Source organism: Salvelinus fontinalis, chromosome 37, assembly GCF_029448725.1.
Source record: "Salvelinus fontinalis isolate EN_2023a chromosome 37, ASM2944872v1, whole genome shotgun sequence".
NCBI classification, from domain to species: domain Eukaryota; kingdom Metazoa; phylum Chordata; class Actinopteri; order Salmoniformes; family Salmonidae; genus Salvelinus; species Salvelinus fontinalis.
This window is the reverse complement of record NC_074701.1, coordinates 2,676,838-2,690,977: the sequence shown is the minus strand read 5'-3', so window position 1 is coordinate 2,690,977 and position 14,140 is coordinate 2,676,838. Positions and strand designations below refer to the sequence as shown.

At 38.1% G+C, this 14,140-nt stretch overlaps 32 non-coding genes across 32 annotated transcripts; all 32 read right to left on the bottom strand.

The window, feature by feature from the left end:
* Window positions 1–193: 193 nt before the first annotated feature.
* Window positions 194–266, bottom strand: trnav-uac (transfer RNA valine (anticodon UAC)). Its single transcript has one exon. It is a non-coding gene; the product is annotated as a tRNA-Val (tRNA).
* A 126-nt stretch (window positions 267–392) lies between these two features.
* trnav-aac (transfer RNA valine (anticodon AAC)) lies at window positions 393–465 on the bottom strand. Its single transcript has one exon. It is a non-coding gene; the product is annotated as a tRNA-Val (tRNA).
* Window positions 466–606: 141 nt separating this feature from the next.
* trnav-cac (transfer RNA valine (anticodon CAC)) lies at window positions 607–679 on the bottom strand. The gene has a single exon. It is a non-coding gene; the product is annotated as a tRNA-Val (tRNA).
* Window positions 680–805: 126 nt separating this feature from the next.
* Window positions 806–878, bottom strand: trnav-aac (transfer RNA valine (anticodon AAC)). The gene has a single exon. It is a non-coding gene; the product is annotated as a tRNA-Val (tRNA).
* Window positions 879–1,233: 355 nt separating this feature from the next.
* On the bottom strand, window positions 1,234–1,306 carry trnav-uac (transfer RNA valine (anticodon UAC)). Its single transcript has one exon. It is a non-coding gene; the product is annotated as a tRNA-Val (tRNA).
* Window positions 1,307–1,447: 141 nt separating this feature from the next.
* Window positions 1,448–1,521, bottom strand: trnav-cac (transfer RNA valine (anticodon CAC)). Its single transcript has one exon. It is a non-coding gene; the product is annotated as a tRNA-Val (tRNA).
* A 524-nt stretch (window positions 1,522–2,045) lies between these two features.
* Window positions 2,046–2,118, bottom strand: trnav-uac (transfer RNA valine (anticodon UAC)). Its single transcript has one exon. It is a non-coding gene; the product is annotated as a tRNA-Val (tRNA).
* A 539-nt stretch (window positions 2,119–2,657) lies between these two features.
* On the bottom strand, window positions 2,658–2,730 carry trnav-cac (transfer RNA valine (anticodon CAC)). Its single transcript has one exon. It is a non-coding gene; the product is annotated as a tRNA-Val (tRNA).
* A 141-nt stretch (window positions 2,731–2,871) lies between these two features.
* On the bottom strand, window positions 2,872–2,944 carry trnae-uuc (transfer RNA glutamic acid (anticodon UUC)). Its single transcript has one exon. It is a non-coding gene; the product is annotated as a tRNA-Glu (tRNA).
* A 341-nt stretch (window positions 2,945–3,285) lies between these two features.
* trnav-aac (transfer RNA valine (anticodon AAC)) lies at window positions 3,286–3,358 on the bottom strand. The gene has a single exon. It is a non-coding gene; the product is annotated as a tRNA-Val (tRNA).
* Window positions 3,359–3,484: 126 nt separating this feature from the next.
* On the bottom strand, window positions 3,485–3,557 carry trnav-aac (transfer RNA valine (anticodon AAC)). The gene has a single exon. It is a non-coding gene; the product is annotated as a tRNA-Val (tRNA).
* Window positions 3,558–3,912: 355 nt separating this feature from the next.
* Window positions 3,913–3,985, bottom strand: trnav-cac (transfer RNA valine (anticodon CAC)). The gene has a single exon. It is a non-coding gene; the product is annotated as a tRNA-Val (tRNA).
* A 126-nt stretch (window positions 3,986–4,111) lies between these two features.
* Window positions 4,112–4,184, bottom strand: trnav-aac (transfer RNA valine (anticodon AAC)). The gene has a single exon. It is a non-coding gene; the product is annotated as a tRNA-Val (tRNA).
* Window positions 4,185–4,539: 355 nt separating this feature from the next.
* Window positions 4,540–4,612, bottom strand: trnav-uac (transfer RNA valine (anticodon UAC)). The gene has a single exon. It is a non-coding gene; the product is annotated as a tRNA-Val (tRNA).
* A 141-nt stretch (window positions 4,613–4,753) lies between these two features.
* Window positions 4,754–4,827, bottom strand: trnav-cac (transfer RNA valine (anticodon CAC)). The gene has a single exon. It is a non-coding gene; the product is annotated as a tRNA-Val (tRNA).
* A 524-nt stretch (window positions 4,828–5,351) lies between these two features.
* trnav-uac (transfer RNA valine (anticodon UAC)) lies at window positions 5,352–5,424 on the bottom strand. Its single transcript has one exon. It is a non-coding gene; the product is annotated as a tRNA-Val (tRNA).
* Window positions 5,425–5,963: 539 nt separating this feature from the next.
* trnav-cac (transfer RNA valine (anticodon CAC)) lies at window positions 5,964–6,036 on the bottom strand. Its single transcript has one exon. It is a non-coding gene; the product is annotated as a tRNA-Val (tRNA).
* A 141-nt stretch (window positions 6,037–6,177) lies between these two features.
* On the bottom strand, window positions 6,178–6,250 carry trnae-uuc (transfer RNA glutamic acid (anticodon UUC)). The gene has a single exon. It is a non-coding gene; the product is annotated as a tRNA-Glu (tRNA).
* A 341-nt stretch (window positions 6,251–6,591) lies between these two features.
* trnav-aac (transfer RNA valine (anticodon AAC)) lies at window positions 6,592–6,664 on the bottom strand. The gene has a single exon. It is a non-coding gene; the product is annotated as a tRNA-Val (tRNA).
* Window positions 6,665–6,790: 126 nt separating this feature from the next.
* On the bottom strand, window positions 6,791–6,863 carry trnav-aac (transfer RNA valine (anticodon AAC)). The gene has a single exon. It is a non-coding gene; the product is annotated as a tRNA-Val (tRNA).
* A 753-nt stretch (window positions 6,864–7,616) lies between these two features.
* trnav-aac (transfer RNA valine (anticodon AAC)) lies at window positions 7,617–7,689 on the bottom strand. The gene has a single exon. It is a non-coding gene; the product is annotated as a tRNA-Val (tRNA).
* Window positions 7,690–7,815: 126 nt separating this feature from the next.
* Window positions 7,816–7,888, bottom strand: trnav-cac (transfer RNA valine (anticodon CAC)). Its single transcript has one exon. It is a non-coding gene; the product is annotated as a tRNA-Val (tRNA).
* Window positions 7,889–8,030: 142 nt separating this feature from the next.
* Window positions 8,031–8,103, bottom strand: trnav-uac (transfer RNA valine (anticodon UAC)). The gene has a single exon. It is a non-coding gene; the product is annotated as a tRNA-Val (tRNA).
* A 126-nt stretch (window positions 8,104–8,229) lies between these two features.
* Window positions 8,230–8,302, bottom strand: trnav-aac (transfer RNA valine (anticodon AAC)). The gene has a single exon. It is a non-coding gene; the product is annotated as a tRNA-Val (tRNA).
* Window positions 8,303–11,488: 3,186 nt separating this feature from the next.
* Window positions 11,489–11,561, bottom strand: trnav-uac (transfer RNA valine (anticodon UAC)). The gene has a single exon. It is a non-coding gene; the product is annotated as a tRNA-Val (tRNA).
* Window positions 11,562–11,687: 126 nt separating this feature from the next.
* Window positions 11,688–11,760, bottom strand: trnav-aac (transfer RNA valine (anticodon AAC)). The gene has a single exon. It is a non-coding gene; the product is annotated as a tRNA-Val (tRNA).
* Window positions 11,761–12,101: 341 nt separating this feature from the next.
* trnav-uac (transfer RNA valine (anticodon UAC)) lies at window positions 12,102–12,174 on the bottom strand. Its single transcript has one exon. It is a non-coding gene; the product is annotated as a tRNA-Val (tRNA).
* A 340-nt stretch (window positions 12,175–12,514) lies between these two features.
* trnav-aac (transfer RNA valine (anticodon AAC)) lies at window positions 12,515–12,587 on the bottom strand. Its single transcript has one exon. It is a non-coding gene; the product is annotated as a tRNA-Val (tRNA).
* Window positions 12,588–12,713: 126 nt separating this feature from the next.
* trnav-cac (transfer RNA valine (anticodon CAC)) lies at window positions 12,714–12,786 on the bottom strand. Its single transcript has one exon. It is a non-coding gene; the product is annotated as a tRNA-Val (tRNA).
* Window positions 12,787–12,928: 142 nt separating this feature from the next.
* trnav-uac (transfer RNA valine (anticodon UAC)) lies at window positions 12,929–13,001 on the bottom strand. The gene has a single exon. It is a non-coding gene; the product is annotated as a tRNA-Val (tRNA).
* A 126-nt stretch (window positions 13,002–13,127) lies between these two features.
* trnav-aac (transfer RNA valine (anticodon AAC)) lies at window positions 13,128–13,200 on the bottom strand. The gene has a single exon. It is a non-coding gene; the product is annotated as a tRNA-Val (tRNA).
* Window positions 13,201–13,541: 341 nt separating this feature from the next.
* Window positions 13,542–13,614, bottom strand: trnav-aac (transfer RNA valine (anticodon AAC)). Its single transcript has one exon. It is a non-coding gene; the product is annotated as a tRNA-Val (tRNA).
* Between the last annotated feature and the right edge of the window lie 526 nt (window positions 13,615–14,140).

The following is a 14,140-nucleotide window of genomic DNA, read 5'->3' as shown; positions in this document are numbered from 1 at the left end:
CGGGGACTTTTCGCGTGTGAAGCGAACGTGATAACCACTACACTACAGAAACTACTGCATGTGATTTTTGCAAGGACTAAACCAAATTTTACTGATATTCACTGCATGTATTTGAATTTCCAAAAAAAGGCATTTATGAAAGCAACTATTCTCTTTTAAAAATACAGTTCCTACTGGATGTGTCGAAGAGCACTGTTTCCGCCCGGTTTCGAACCGAGGACCTTTCGCGTGTAAAGCGAATGTGATAACCACTACACTACAGAAACTGCTGCATGTATTTTTTGCAAGGACCAATCCAAAGTTTACTGATATTCACTGCATGTATTTGAATTTCCAAAATATTATTATTCTCTGTTATAAATACATTTCTTACTGAATGTGTCAAATAGCAATGTTTCCGCCCGGTTTCGAACCTGGGACCTTTCGCGTGTTAAGCGAACGTGATAGCCACTACACTACAGAAACTGCTGCCTGTGATTTTTGCAAGGACTAAACCAAATTTTACTGATATTCACTGCATGTATTTGAATTTCCAAAAAAAGGCATTTTTAAAAGCAACTATTCTCTGTTAAAAATAAAGTTCTTACTGGATGTGTCGAAGAGCACTGTTTCGGCACGGTTTCGAACCGAGGACCTTTCGCGTGTGAAGCAAACGTGATAACCACTACACTACAGAAACTGCTGCATGTGATTTTTGCAAGGACTAAACCAAATTTTACTCATATTCACTGCATGTATTTGAAATTCCAAAATATTATTATTCTCTGTTATAAATACAGTTCTTTCTGAATGTGTCAAATAGCAATGTTTCCACCCGGTTTCGAACCGGGGACCTTTCGCGTGTTAAGCGAACGTGACAGCCACTACACTACAGAAACTGCTGCCTGTGATTTTTACAAGGACTAAACCAATTTTTACTGATATTAACTGCATGTATTTGAATTTCAAAATTACGGCATTTATGAAAGCTAGTATTCTCTGTTATAAATACAGTTCTTACTGAATGTGTCAAAGAGCACTGTTTCCACCCGGTTTCAAACCGGGGACCTTTCGCGTGTGATGAGAACGTGATAACCACTACACTACAGAAACCGCTGCGTGTGATTTTTGCAAGGACTAAACCAAATTTTACTGATATTCACTGCATGTATTTGAATTTCCAAAAAAAGGCATTTATGAAAGCAACTATTCTCTGTTAAAAATACAGTTCTTACTGGATGTGTCGAAGAGCACTGTTTCCGCCCGGTTTCGAACCGAGGACCTTTCACTTGTAAAGCGAATGTGATAGCCACTACACTACAGAAACTGCTGCCTGTGATTTCTGCAAGGACTAAACCAAATTTTACTGATATTAACTGCATGTATTTGAATTTCAAAATTACGGCATTTATGAAAGCAAGTATTCTATGTTATAAATACAGTTCTTACTGAATGTGTCAAAGAGCATTGTTTCCACCCGGTTTCGAACCGGGGACCTTTCGCGTGTGAAGCGAACGTGATGAACAACTACACTACAGAAACTACTGCATGTGATTTTTGCAAGGACTAAACCAAATTTTTCTGATATTCACTGCATGTATTTGAATCTCCAAAATATTATTATTATCTGTTAAAAATACAGTTCTTACTGAATGTGTCAAAGAGCACTGTTTCCACCCGGTTTCAAACCGGGGACCTTTCGCGTGTGATGAGAACGTGATAACCACTACACTACAGAAACCGCTGCATGTGATTTTTGCAAGGACTAAACCAAATTTTACTGATATTCACTACATGTATTTGAATTTCCAAAATATTATTATTCTCTGTTATAAATACAGTTCTTACTGAATGTGTCAAAGAGCACTGTTTCCGCCCGGTTTCGAACCGGGAACCTTTCACATGTGACGCGAATGTGATAACTACTACACTACAGAAACTGCTGCATGTGTTTTTTGCAAGGACTAATCCAAAGTTTACTGATATTCACTGCATGTATTTGAATTTCCAAAATATTATTATTCTCTGTTATAAATACAGTTCTTACTGAATGTGTCAAAGAGCACTGTTTCCGCCCGGTTTCGAACCAAGGACCTTTCGCTTGTAAAGCGAATGTGATAGCAACTACACTACAGAAACTGCTGCCTGTGATTTTTGCAAGGACTAAACCAAATTTTACTGATATTAACTGCATGTATTTGAATTTCAAAATTGCGGCATTTACGAAAGCAAGTATTCACTGTTATAAATACAGTTCTTACTGAATGTGTCAAAGAGCACTGTTTCCAACCGGTTTCAAACCGGGGACCTTTCGCGTGTGATGAGAACGTGATAACCACTACACTACAGAAACCGCTGCATGTGATTTTTGCAAGGACTAAACCAAATTTTACTGATATTCACTACATGTATTTGAATTTCCAAAATATTATTATTCTTTGTTATAAATACAGTTCTTACTGAATGTGTCAAAGAGCACTGTTTCCGCCCGGTTTCGAACCGGGAACCTTTCACGTGTGACGCGAATGTGATAACGACTACACTACAGAAACTGCTGCATGTGATTTTTGCAAGGACTAAACCAAATTTTACTGATATTCACTGCATGTATTTGAATTTCCAAAATATTATTATTCTCTGTTATAAATACAGTTCTTACTGAATGTGTCAAAGAGCACTGTTTCCGCCCGGTTTCGAACCGGGAACCTTTCACGTGTGACGCGAATGTGATAACCACTACACTACAGAAACCGCTGCATGTGATTTTTGCAAGGACTAAACCAAATTTTACTGATATTCACTGCATGTATTTGAATTTCCAAAATAAGGCATTTATGAAAGCAACTATTCTCTGTTAAAAATACAGTTCTTACTGGATGTGTCGAAGAGCACTGTTTCCGCCCGATTTCGAACCGAGGACCTTTCGCGTGAAAAGCGAATGTGATAACCACTACACTACAGAAACTGCTGCATGTGTTTTTTGCAAGGACTAATCCAAAGTTTACTGATATTCAGTGCATGTATTTGAATTTCCAAAATATTATTATTCTCTGTTATAAATTCAGTTCTTACTGAATGTGTCAAAGAGCACTGTTTCCACCAGTTTTCGAAACGGGGACCTTTCGCGTGTGATGAGAACGTGATAACCACTACACTACAGAAACCGCTGCATGTGATTTTTGCAAGGACTAAACCAAATTTTACTGATATTCACTGCATGCATTTGAATTTCCAAAAAAAAGGCATTTATGAAAGCATCTATTCTCTGTTAAAAATATAGTTCTAACTGGATGTGTCGAAGAGCACTGTTTCCGCCCGGTTTCGAACCGAGGACCTTTCGCGTGTTAAGCGAACGTGATAGCCACTACACTACAGAAACTGCTGCCTGTGATTTTTGCAAGGACTAAACCAAATTTTACTGATATTCACTGCATGTATTTGAATTTCCAAAATATTATTGTTCTCTGTTATAAATACAGTTCTTACTGAATGTGTCAAAGAGCACTGTTTCCGCCCGGTTTCGAACCGGGGACTTTTCGCGTGTTAAGCGAACGTGATAGCCACTACACTACAGAAACTACTGCATGTGATTTTTGCAAGGACTAAACCAAATTTTACTGATATTCACTGCATGCATTTGAATTTCCAAAAAAAGGCATTTATGAAAGCAACTGTTCTCTGTTAAAAATACAGTTCTTACTGGATGTGTCAAAGAGCACTGTTTCCAACCGGTTTCAAACCGGGGACCTTTCGCGTGTGATGAGAACGTGATAACCACTACACTACAGAAACCGCTGCATGTGATTTTTGCTAGGACTAAACCAATTTTTACTGATATTCACTGCATGTATTTGAATTTCCAAAAAAAGGCATTTTTAAAAGCAACTATTCTCTGTTAAAAATAAAGTTCTTACTGGATGTGTCGAAGAGCACTGTTTCGGCACGGTTTCGAACCGAGGACCTTTCGCGTGTGAAGCAAACGTGATAACCACTACACTACAGAAACTGCTGCATGTGATTTTTGCAAGGACTAAACCAAATTTTACTCATATTCACTGCATGTATTTGAAATTCCAAAATATTATTATTCTCTGTTATAAATACAGTTCTTTCTGAATGTGTCAAATAGCAATGTTTCCACCCGGTTTCGAACCGGGGACCTTTCGCGTGTTAAGCGAACGTGACAGCCACTACACTACAGAAACTGCTGCCTGTGATTTTTACAAGGACTAAACCAATTTTTACTGATATTAACTGCATGTATTTGAATTTCAAAATTACGGCATTTATGAAAGCTAGTATTCTCTGTTATAAATACAGTTCTTACTGAATGTGTCAAAGAGCACTGTTTCCACCCGGTTTCAAACCGGGGACCTTTCGCGTGTGATGAGAACGTGATAACCACTACACTACAGAAACCGCTGCGTGTGATTTTTGCAAGGACTAAACCAAATTTTACTGATATTCACTGCATGTATTTGAATTTCCAAAAAAAGGCATTTATGAAAGCAACTATTCTCTGTTAAAAATACAGTTCTTACTGGATGTGTCGAAGAGCACTGTTTCCGCCCGGTTTCGAACCGAAGACCTTTCACTTGTAAAGCGAATGTGATAGCCACTACACTACAGAAACTGCTGCCTGTGATTTCTGCAAGGACTAAACCAAATTTTACTGATATTAACTGCATGTATTTGAATTTCAAAATTACGGCATTTATGAAAGCAAGTATTCTATGTTATAAATACAGTTCTTACTGAATGTGTCAAAGAGCATTGTTTCCACCCGGTTTCGAACCGGGGACCTTTCGCGTGTGAAGCGAACGTGATGAACAACTACACTACAGAAACTACTGCATGTGATTTTTGCAAGGACTAAACCAAATTTTTCTGATATTCACTGCATGTATTTGAATCTCCAAAATATTATTATTATCTGTTAAAAATACAGTTCTTACTGAATGTGTCAAAGAGCACTGTTTCCACCCGGTTTCAAACCGGGGACCTTTCGCGTGTGATGAGAACGTGATAACCACTACACTACAGAAACCGCTGCATGTGATTTTTGCAAGGACTAAACCAAATTTTACTGATATTCACTACATGTATTTGAATTTCCAAAATATTATTATTCTCTGTTATAAATACAGTTCTTACTGAATGTGTCAAAGAGCACTGTTTCCGCCCGGTTTCGAACCGGGAACCTTTCACATGTGACGCGAATGTGATAACTACTACACTACAGAAACTGCTGCATGTGTTTTTTGCAAGGACTAATCCAAAGTTTACTGATATTCACTGCATGTATTTGAATTTCCAAAATATTATTATTCTCTGTTATAAATACAGTTCTTACTGAATGTGTCAAAGAGCACTGTTTCCGCCCGGTTTCGAACCAAGGACCTTTCGCTTGTAAAGCGAATGTGATAGCAACTACACTACAGAAACTGCTGCCTGTGATTTTTGCAAGGACTAAACCAAATTTTACTGATATTAACTGCATGTATTTGAATTTCAAAATTGCGGCATTTACGAAAGCAAGTATTCACTGTTATAAATACAGTTCTTACTGAATGTGTCAAAGAGCACTGTTTCCAACCGGTTTCAAACCGGGGACCTTTCGCGTGTGATGAGAACGTGATAACCACTACACTACAGAAACCGCTGCATGTGATTTTTGCAAGGACTAAACCAAATTTTACTGATATTCACTACATGTATTTGAATTTCCAAAATATTATTATTCTTTGTTATAAATACAGTTCTTACTGAATGTGTCAAAGAGCACTGTTTCCGCCCGGTTTCGAACCGGGAACCTTTCACGTGTGACGCGAATGTGATAACGACTACACTACAGAAACTGCTGCATGTGATTTTTGCAAGGACTAAACCAAATTTTACTGATATTCACTGCATGTATTTGAATTTCCAAAATATTATTATTCTCTGTTATAAATACAGTTCTTACTGAATGTGTCAAAGAGCACTGTTTCCGCCCGGTTTCGAACCGGGAACCTTTCACGTGTGACGCGAATGTGATAACCACTACACTACAGAAACCGCTGCATGTGATTTTTGCAAGGACTAAACCAAATTTTACTGATATTCACTGCATGTATTTGAATTTCCAAAATAAGGCATTTATGAAAGCAACTATTCTCTGTTAAAAATACAGTTCTTACTGGATGTGTCGAAGAGCACTGTTTCCGCCCGATTTCGAACCGAGGACCTTTCGCGTGAAAAGCGAATGTGATAACCACTACACTACAGAAACTGCTGCATGTGTTTTTTGCAAGGACTAATCCAAAGTTTACTGATATTCAGTGCATGTATTTGAATTTCCAAAATATTATTATTCTCTGTTATAAATTCAGTTCTTACTGAATGTGTCAAAGAGCACTGTTTCCACCAGTTTTCGAAACGGGGACCTTTCGCGTGTGATGAGAACGTGATAACCACTACACTACAGAAACCGCTGCATGTGATTTTTGCAAGGACTAAACCAAATTTTACTGATATTCACTGCATGCATTTGAATTTCCAAAAAAAAGGCATTTATGAAAGCATCTATTCTCTGTTAAAAATATAGTTCTAACTGGATGTGTCGAAGAGCACTGTTTCCGCCCGGTTTCGAACCGAGGACCTTTCGCGTGTTAAGCGAACGTGATAGCCACTACACTACAGAAACTGCTGCCTGTGATTTTTGCAAGGACTAAACCAAATTTTACTGATATTCACTGCATGTATTTGAATTTCCAAAATATTATTGTTCTCTGTTATAAATACAGTTCTTACTGAATGTGTCAAAGAGCACTGTTTCCGCCCGGTTTCGAACCGGGGACTTTTCGCGTGTTAAGCGAACGTGATAGCCACTACACTACAGAAACTACTGCATGTGATTTTTGCAAGGACTAAACCAAATTTTACTGATATTCACTGCATGCATTTGAATTTCCAAAAAAAGGCATTTATGAAAGCAACTGTTCTCTGTTAAAAATACAGTTCTTACTGGATGTGTCAAAGAGCACTGTTTCCAACCGGTTTCAAACCGGGGACCTTTCGCGTGTGATGAGAACGTGATAACCACTACACTACAGAAACCGCTGCATGTGATTTTTGCTAGGACTAAACCAATTTTTACTGATATTCACTACATGTATTTGAATTTCCAAAATATTATTATTATCTGTTAAAAATACAGTTCTTACTGAATGTGTCAAAGAGCACTGTTCCCGCCCGGTTTCGAACCGGGAACCTTTCACGTGTGACGCGAATGTGATAACTACTACACTACAGAAACTGCTGCATGTGATTTTTGCAAGGACTAAACCAAATTTTACTGATATTCACTGCATGTATTTGAATTTCCAAAATATTATTATTCTCTGTTATAAATAAAGTTCTTACTGAATGTGTCAAATAGCACTGTTTCCGCCCGGTTTTGAACCGGGGACCTTTCACGTGTGATGATAAAGTGATAACCACTACACTACAGAAACCGCTGCATGTGATTTTTGCAAGAACTAAACCAAATTTTACTGACATTCACTGCATGTATTTGAATTTCCAAAAAAAGGCATTTATGAAAGCAACTATTCTCTGTTAAAAATACAGGTCTTACTGGATGTGTCGAAGAGCACTGTTCCCGCCCGGTTTCGAACCGGGGACCTTTCGCATGTTAAGCGAACGTGATAGCCACTACACTACAGACACTGCTGCCTGTGATTTTTGCAAGGACTAAACCAAATTTTACTGATATTCACTGCATGTATTTGAATTTCCAAAATATTATTATTCTCTGTTATAAATACAGTTCTTACTGAATGTGTCAAAGAGCACTGTTTCCGCCCGGTTTCGAACCGGGGACCTTTCACGTGTGATGAGAACGTGATAACCACTACACTACAGAAACCGCTGCATGTGATTATTGCAAGGACCAAACCAAATTTTACTGATATTCACTGCATGCATTTGAATTTCCAAAAAAAAGGCATTTATGAAAGCAACTATTCTCTGTTAAAAATACAGTTCTTACTGGATGTGTCGAAGAGCACTGTTTCCGCCCGGTTTCGAACCGAGGACCTTTCGCGTGTAAAGCGAATGTGATAACCACTACACTACAGAAACTGCTGCATGTGTTTTTTGCAAGGACTAATCCAAAGTTTACTGATATTCACTGCATGTATTTGAATTTCCAAAATATTATTATTCTCTGTTATAAATACAGTTCTTACTGAATTTTTCACAGACCAATGTTTCCGCCCGGTTTCGAACCGGGGACCTTTCGCGTGTTAAGCGAACGTGATAGCCACTACACTCCAGAAACTGCTCCCTGTGATTTTTGCAAGGACTAAACCAAATTTTACTGATATTCAGTGCATGTATTTGAATTTCCAAAATATTATTATTCTCTGTTATAAATTCAGTTCTTACTGAATGTGTCAAAGAGCACTGTTTCCACCCGGTTTCGAAACGGGGACCTTTCGCGTGTGATGAGAACGTGATAACCACTACACTACAGAAACCGCTGCATGTCATTTTTGCAAGGACTAAAACAAATTTTACTGATATTCACTGCATGCATTTGAATTTCCAAAAAATAGGCATTTTTGAAAGCAACTATTCTCTGCTAAAAATACAGTTCTTACTGGATGTGTCGAAGAGCACTGTTTCCGCCCGGTTTCGAACCGAGGACCTTTCGCGTGTTAACCTGTTGGGGATGGGGGCGCTGTTTAGACTACTTATGCTAATTTGGCTAATTTTTGAAACGGCTTCCCACAAAATCCTTGATCGTACAATATGCATATTATTATTATTATTGGATAGAAAACAGTCCATAGATTCTATAGGAGTTGAAATTTTGTCTCTAAGTGGAACAGAGCCCATTCTACAGCAATTTCCCTGACATGGAGTCAGATTTGAGAAATGTTGGCCACTCTTCTGAAGTCATTTAAAAGGGCACTGTCGTTGCTATGACTATACGGACACTTCTTACGTCTTCCCCTGGATGCCTTTACGTGATGACGATTCCAACGGGGTCGATTGCGCGTTCACAGGCCCTACAAATGAAAAAACCCTGAAGCTAGTCATTCTTTGGGAGCTGCGTCATGAGCCAAGAGGACACCGGCGCGCACCTGTTCCAAGCGTTAGTTTAGCCTGTTATATTTCTCCGGTCATCTTTTCACTCGTTATAGGAGTTAAAAACATCATAAGGTAGTTAATTTAAAGCGTTTTATAGCAATTTATATCCGTTTAGTGCGATTTTGGGACATTTATTTTTGCAACGATGTGAAAAGTTGGGCACGCTTTTCAGTTCATCCCGAACGCAGTTGACATTTCCACATGGCAAGAGGACAGCTTTCCACCAAAAGACGATTTCTCCCAAGAAAGGATCCTTTGCCCAAGATACTGATGGAAGAACAGCTCAAGGTAGGACATTTTTATTATGATAAATCGTGTTTCTGTCGAAACATTTTAGTGGCTTAGGACGCCATGTTTTTTGACGTAGCTTCGCTTGGAGCAAACTGTATTGAAAAGTAAGGATAAATTAAAAAATGTAATAACGCAATTGTATTAAGAATTAAATTGTCTATCAATCCCTGTCCACCCTATATTTTTTAGTCACGTTTATGAGTATTTATGTATAAGAGTAGATCACTGTCTAAGTGGCGCAAGGAAATTTTCTGACCAACTGAGCTACATTTCACATTGTCTAACCATGATTTTGGTGGCTAAATATAAACATTTTCGATCAAACTGTATATGCATGTTGTAATGTGATGTTACAGGAGTGTCATCGGAAGAATTCTGAGAAGGTTAGTGAAAAAATTAATATCTTTTGGCGATGTTGACTTTTATCGCTCACTTTGGCTAGAATCAATGCTTGGCTGCTAATTGCTATGTGCTAAGCTAATATAACGATTTATTGTGTTTTCGCTGTAAGACACTTAGAAAATCTGAAATATTGTCTGTATTCACAGGATCTGTGTCTTTCGATTCGTGTATGCTGTGTATTTTTACGAAATGTTTGATGATTAGTAGTTAGGTAAACACGTTGCTCATTGTAATTATTCTAGTCCATTTGTGACGGTGGGTGCAATTGTAAACTATGCCATCTACCTGAAATATGCACTTTTTTCTAACAAAACCTATCCCATACCATAAATATGTTATCAGACTGTCATCTAATGAGTTTTTTTGTTGGTTAGGGGCTATAAATATCTTAGTTTAGCCGAATTGGTGATGGCTACTGGTGTTGGTGGACAAATAAAAGATGGTGGATTATGCTAATGTGTTTTTAGGTAATAGATGTACATCTTTACATATTGTGTCTTCCCTGTAAAACATTTTAAAAATCGGAAATGTTGACTGGATTCACAAGATCTGTGTCTTTCATTAGCTGTATTGGACTTTAATGTGTGAAAGTTAAATATTTTAAAAAAATATTTTTTTTGAATTTCGCGGCACTGGTTTTTCAGTGGGGGGGGGGGGGTGTGCCGCTAGCGCCACGCTGATCCTAGACAGGTTAAGCTAACGTGATAGCCACTACACTACAGAAACTGCTGCCTGTGATTTTTGCAAGGACTAAACCAAATTTTACTGATATTCACTGCATGTATTTGAATTTCCAAAATATTATTATTCTCTGTTATAAATACAGTTCTTACTGAATGTGTCAAAGAGCACTGTTTCCGCCCGGTTTCAAACCGGGGACCTTTCACGTGTGATGAGAACGTGATAACCACTACACTACAGAAACCGCTGCATGTGATTTTTGCAAGGACTAAACCAAATTTTACTGATATTCACCGCATGCATTTGAATTTCCAAAAAAAGGCATTTATGAAAGCAACTATTCTCTGTTAAAAATACAGTTCTTACTGGATGTGTCAAAGAGCACTGTTTCCAACCGGTTTCAAACCGGGGACCTTTCGCGTGTGATGAGAACGTGATAACCACTACACTACAGAAACCGCTGCATGTGATTTTTGCAAGGACTAAACCAATTTTTACTGATATTCACTACATGTATTTGAATTTCCAAAATATTATTATTCTTTGTTATAAATACAGTTCTTACTGAATGTGTCAAAGAGCACTGTTCCCGCCCGGTTTCGAACCGGGAACCTTTCACGTGTGACGCGAATGTGATAACTACTACACTACAGAAACTGCTGCATGTGATTTTTGCAAGGACTAAACCAAATTTTACTGATATTCACTGCATGTATTTGAATTTCCAAAATATTATTATTCTCTGTTATAAATACAGTTCTTACTGAATGTGTAAAATAGCACTGTTTCCGCCCGGTTTTGAACCGGGGACCTTTCACGTGTGATGATAAAGTGATAACCACTACACTACAGAAACCGCTGCATGTGATTTTTGCAAGGACTAAACCAAATTTTACTGATATTCACTGCATGTATTTGAATTTCCAAAAAAAGGCATTTATGAAAGCAACTATTCTCTGTTAAAAATACAGTTCTTACTGGATGTGTCGAAGAGCACTGTTTCCGCCCGGTTTCGAACCGAGGACCTTTCGCGTGTAAAGCGAATGTGATAACCACTACACTACAGAAATTGCTGCATGTGTTTTTTGCAAGGACAAATCCAAAGTTTACTGATATTCACTGCATGTATTTGAATTTCCAAAATATTATTATTCTCTGTTATAAATACAGTTCTTACTGAATTTGTCACAGACCAATGTTTCCGCCCGGTTTCGAACCGGGGACCTTTCGCGTGTTAAGCGAACGTGATAGCCACTACACTCCAGAAACTGCTGCCTGTGATTGTTGCAAGGACTAAACCAAATTTTACTGATATTCACTGCATGTATTTGAATTTCCAAAATATTATTATTCTCTGTTATAAATTCAGTTCTTACTGAATGTGTCAAAGAGCACTGTTTCCACCCGGTTTCGAACCGGGGACCTTTCACGTGTGATGAGAACGTGATAACCACTACACTACAGAAAACGCTGCATGTGATTTTTGCAAGGACTAAACCAAATTTTACTGATATTCACTGCATGCATTTGAATTTCCAAAAAAAAGGCATTTATGAAAGCAACTATTCTCTGTTAAAAATACAGTTCTTACTGGTTGTGTCGAAGACCACTGTTTCCGCCCGGATTCGAACCGAGGACCTTTCGCGTGTAAAGCGAATGTGATAACCACTACACTACAGAAACTGCTGCATGTGTTTTTTGCAAGGACTAATCCAAAGTTTACTGATATTCACTGCATGTATTTGAATTTCCAAAATATTATTATTCTCTGTTATAAATACAGTTCTTACTGAATGTGTCAAATAGCACTGTTTCCGCCCGGTTTTGAACCGGGGACCTTTCACGTGTGATGATAAAGTGATAACCACTACACTACAGAAACCGCTGCATGTGATTTTTGCAAGAACTAAACCAAATTTTACTGATATTCACTGCATGTATTTGAATTTCCAAAAAAAGGCATTTATGAAAGCAACTATTCTCTGTTAAAAATACAGGTCTTACTGGATGTGTCGAAGAGCACTGTTCCCGCCCGGTTTCGAACCGGGGACCTTTCGCATGTTAAGCGAACGTGATAGCCACTACACTACAGACACTGCTGCCTGTGATTTTTGCAAGGACTAAACAAAATTTTACTGATATTCACTGCATGTATTTGAATTTCCAAAATATTATTATTCTCTGTTATAAATACAGTTCTTACTGAATGTGTCAAAGAGCACTGTTTCCGCCCGGTTTCGAACCGGGGACCTTTCACGTGTGATGAGAACGTGATAACCACTACACTACAGAAACCGCTGCATGTGATTATTGCAAGGACTAAACCAAATTTTACTGATATTCACTGCATGCATTTGAATTTCCAAAAAAAAGGCATTTATGAAAGCAACTATTCTCTGTTAAAAATACAGTTCTTAATGGATGTGTCGAAGAGCACTGTTTCCGCCCGGTTTCGAACCGAGGACCTTTCGCGTGTAAAGCGAATGTGATAACCACTACACTACAGAAACTGCTGCATGTGTTTTTTGCAAGGACTAATCCAAAGTTTACTGATATTCACTGCATGTATTTGAATTTCCAAAATATTATTATTCTCTGTTATAAATATAGTTCTTACTGAATTTGTCACAGACCAATGTTTCCGCCCGGTTTCGAACCGGGGACCTTTCGCGTGTTAAGCGAACGTGATAGCCACTACACTCCAGAAACTGCTGCCTGTGATTTTTGCAAGGACTAAACCAAATTTTACTGATATTCAGTGCATGTATTTGAATTTCCAAAATATTATTATTCTCTGTTATAAATTCAGTTCTTACTGAATGTGTCAAAGAGCACTGTTTCCACCCGGTTTCGAAACGGGGACCTTTCGCGTGTGATGAGAACGTGATAACCACTACACTACAGAAACCGCTGCATGTGATTTTTGCAAGGACTAAAACAAATTTTACTGATATTCACTGCATGCATTTGAATTTCCAAAAAATAGGCATTTTTGAAAGCAACTATTCTCTGCTAAAAATACAGTTCTTACTGGATGTGTCGAAGAGCACTGTTTCCGCCCGGTTTCGAACCGAGGACCTTTCGCGTGTTAAGCGAACGTGATAGCCACTACACTACAGAAACTGCTGCCTGTGATTTTTGCAAGGACTAAACCAAATTTTACTGATATTCACTGCATGTATTTGAATTTCCAAAATATTATTATTCTCTGTTATAAATACAGTTCTTACTGAATGTGTCAAAGAGCACTGTTTCCGCCCGGTTTCAAACCGGGGACCTTTCACGTGTGATGAGAACGTGATAACCACTACACTACAGAAACCGCTGCATGTGATTTTTGCAAGGACTAAACCAAATTTTACTGATATTCACCGCATGCATTTGAATTTCCAAAAAAAGGCATTTATGAAAGCAACTATTCTCTGTTAAAAATACAGTTCTTACTGGATGTGTCAAAGAGCACTGTTTCCAACCGGTTTCAAACCGGGGACCTTTCGCGTGTGATGAGAACGTGATAACCACTACACTACAGAAACCGCTGCATGTGATTTTTGCAAGGACTAGACCAATTTTTACTGATATTCACTACATGTATTTGAATTTCCAAAATATTATTATTCTTTGTTATAAATACAGTTCTTACTGAATG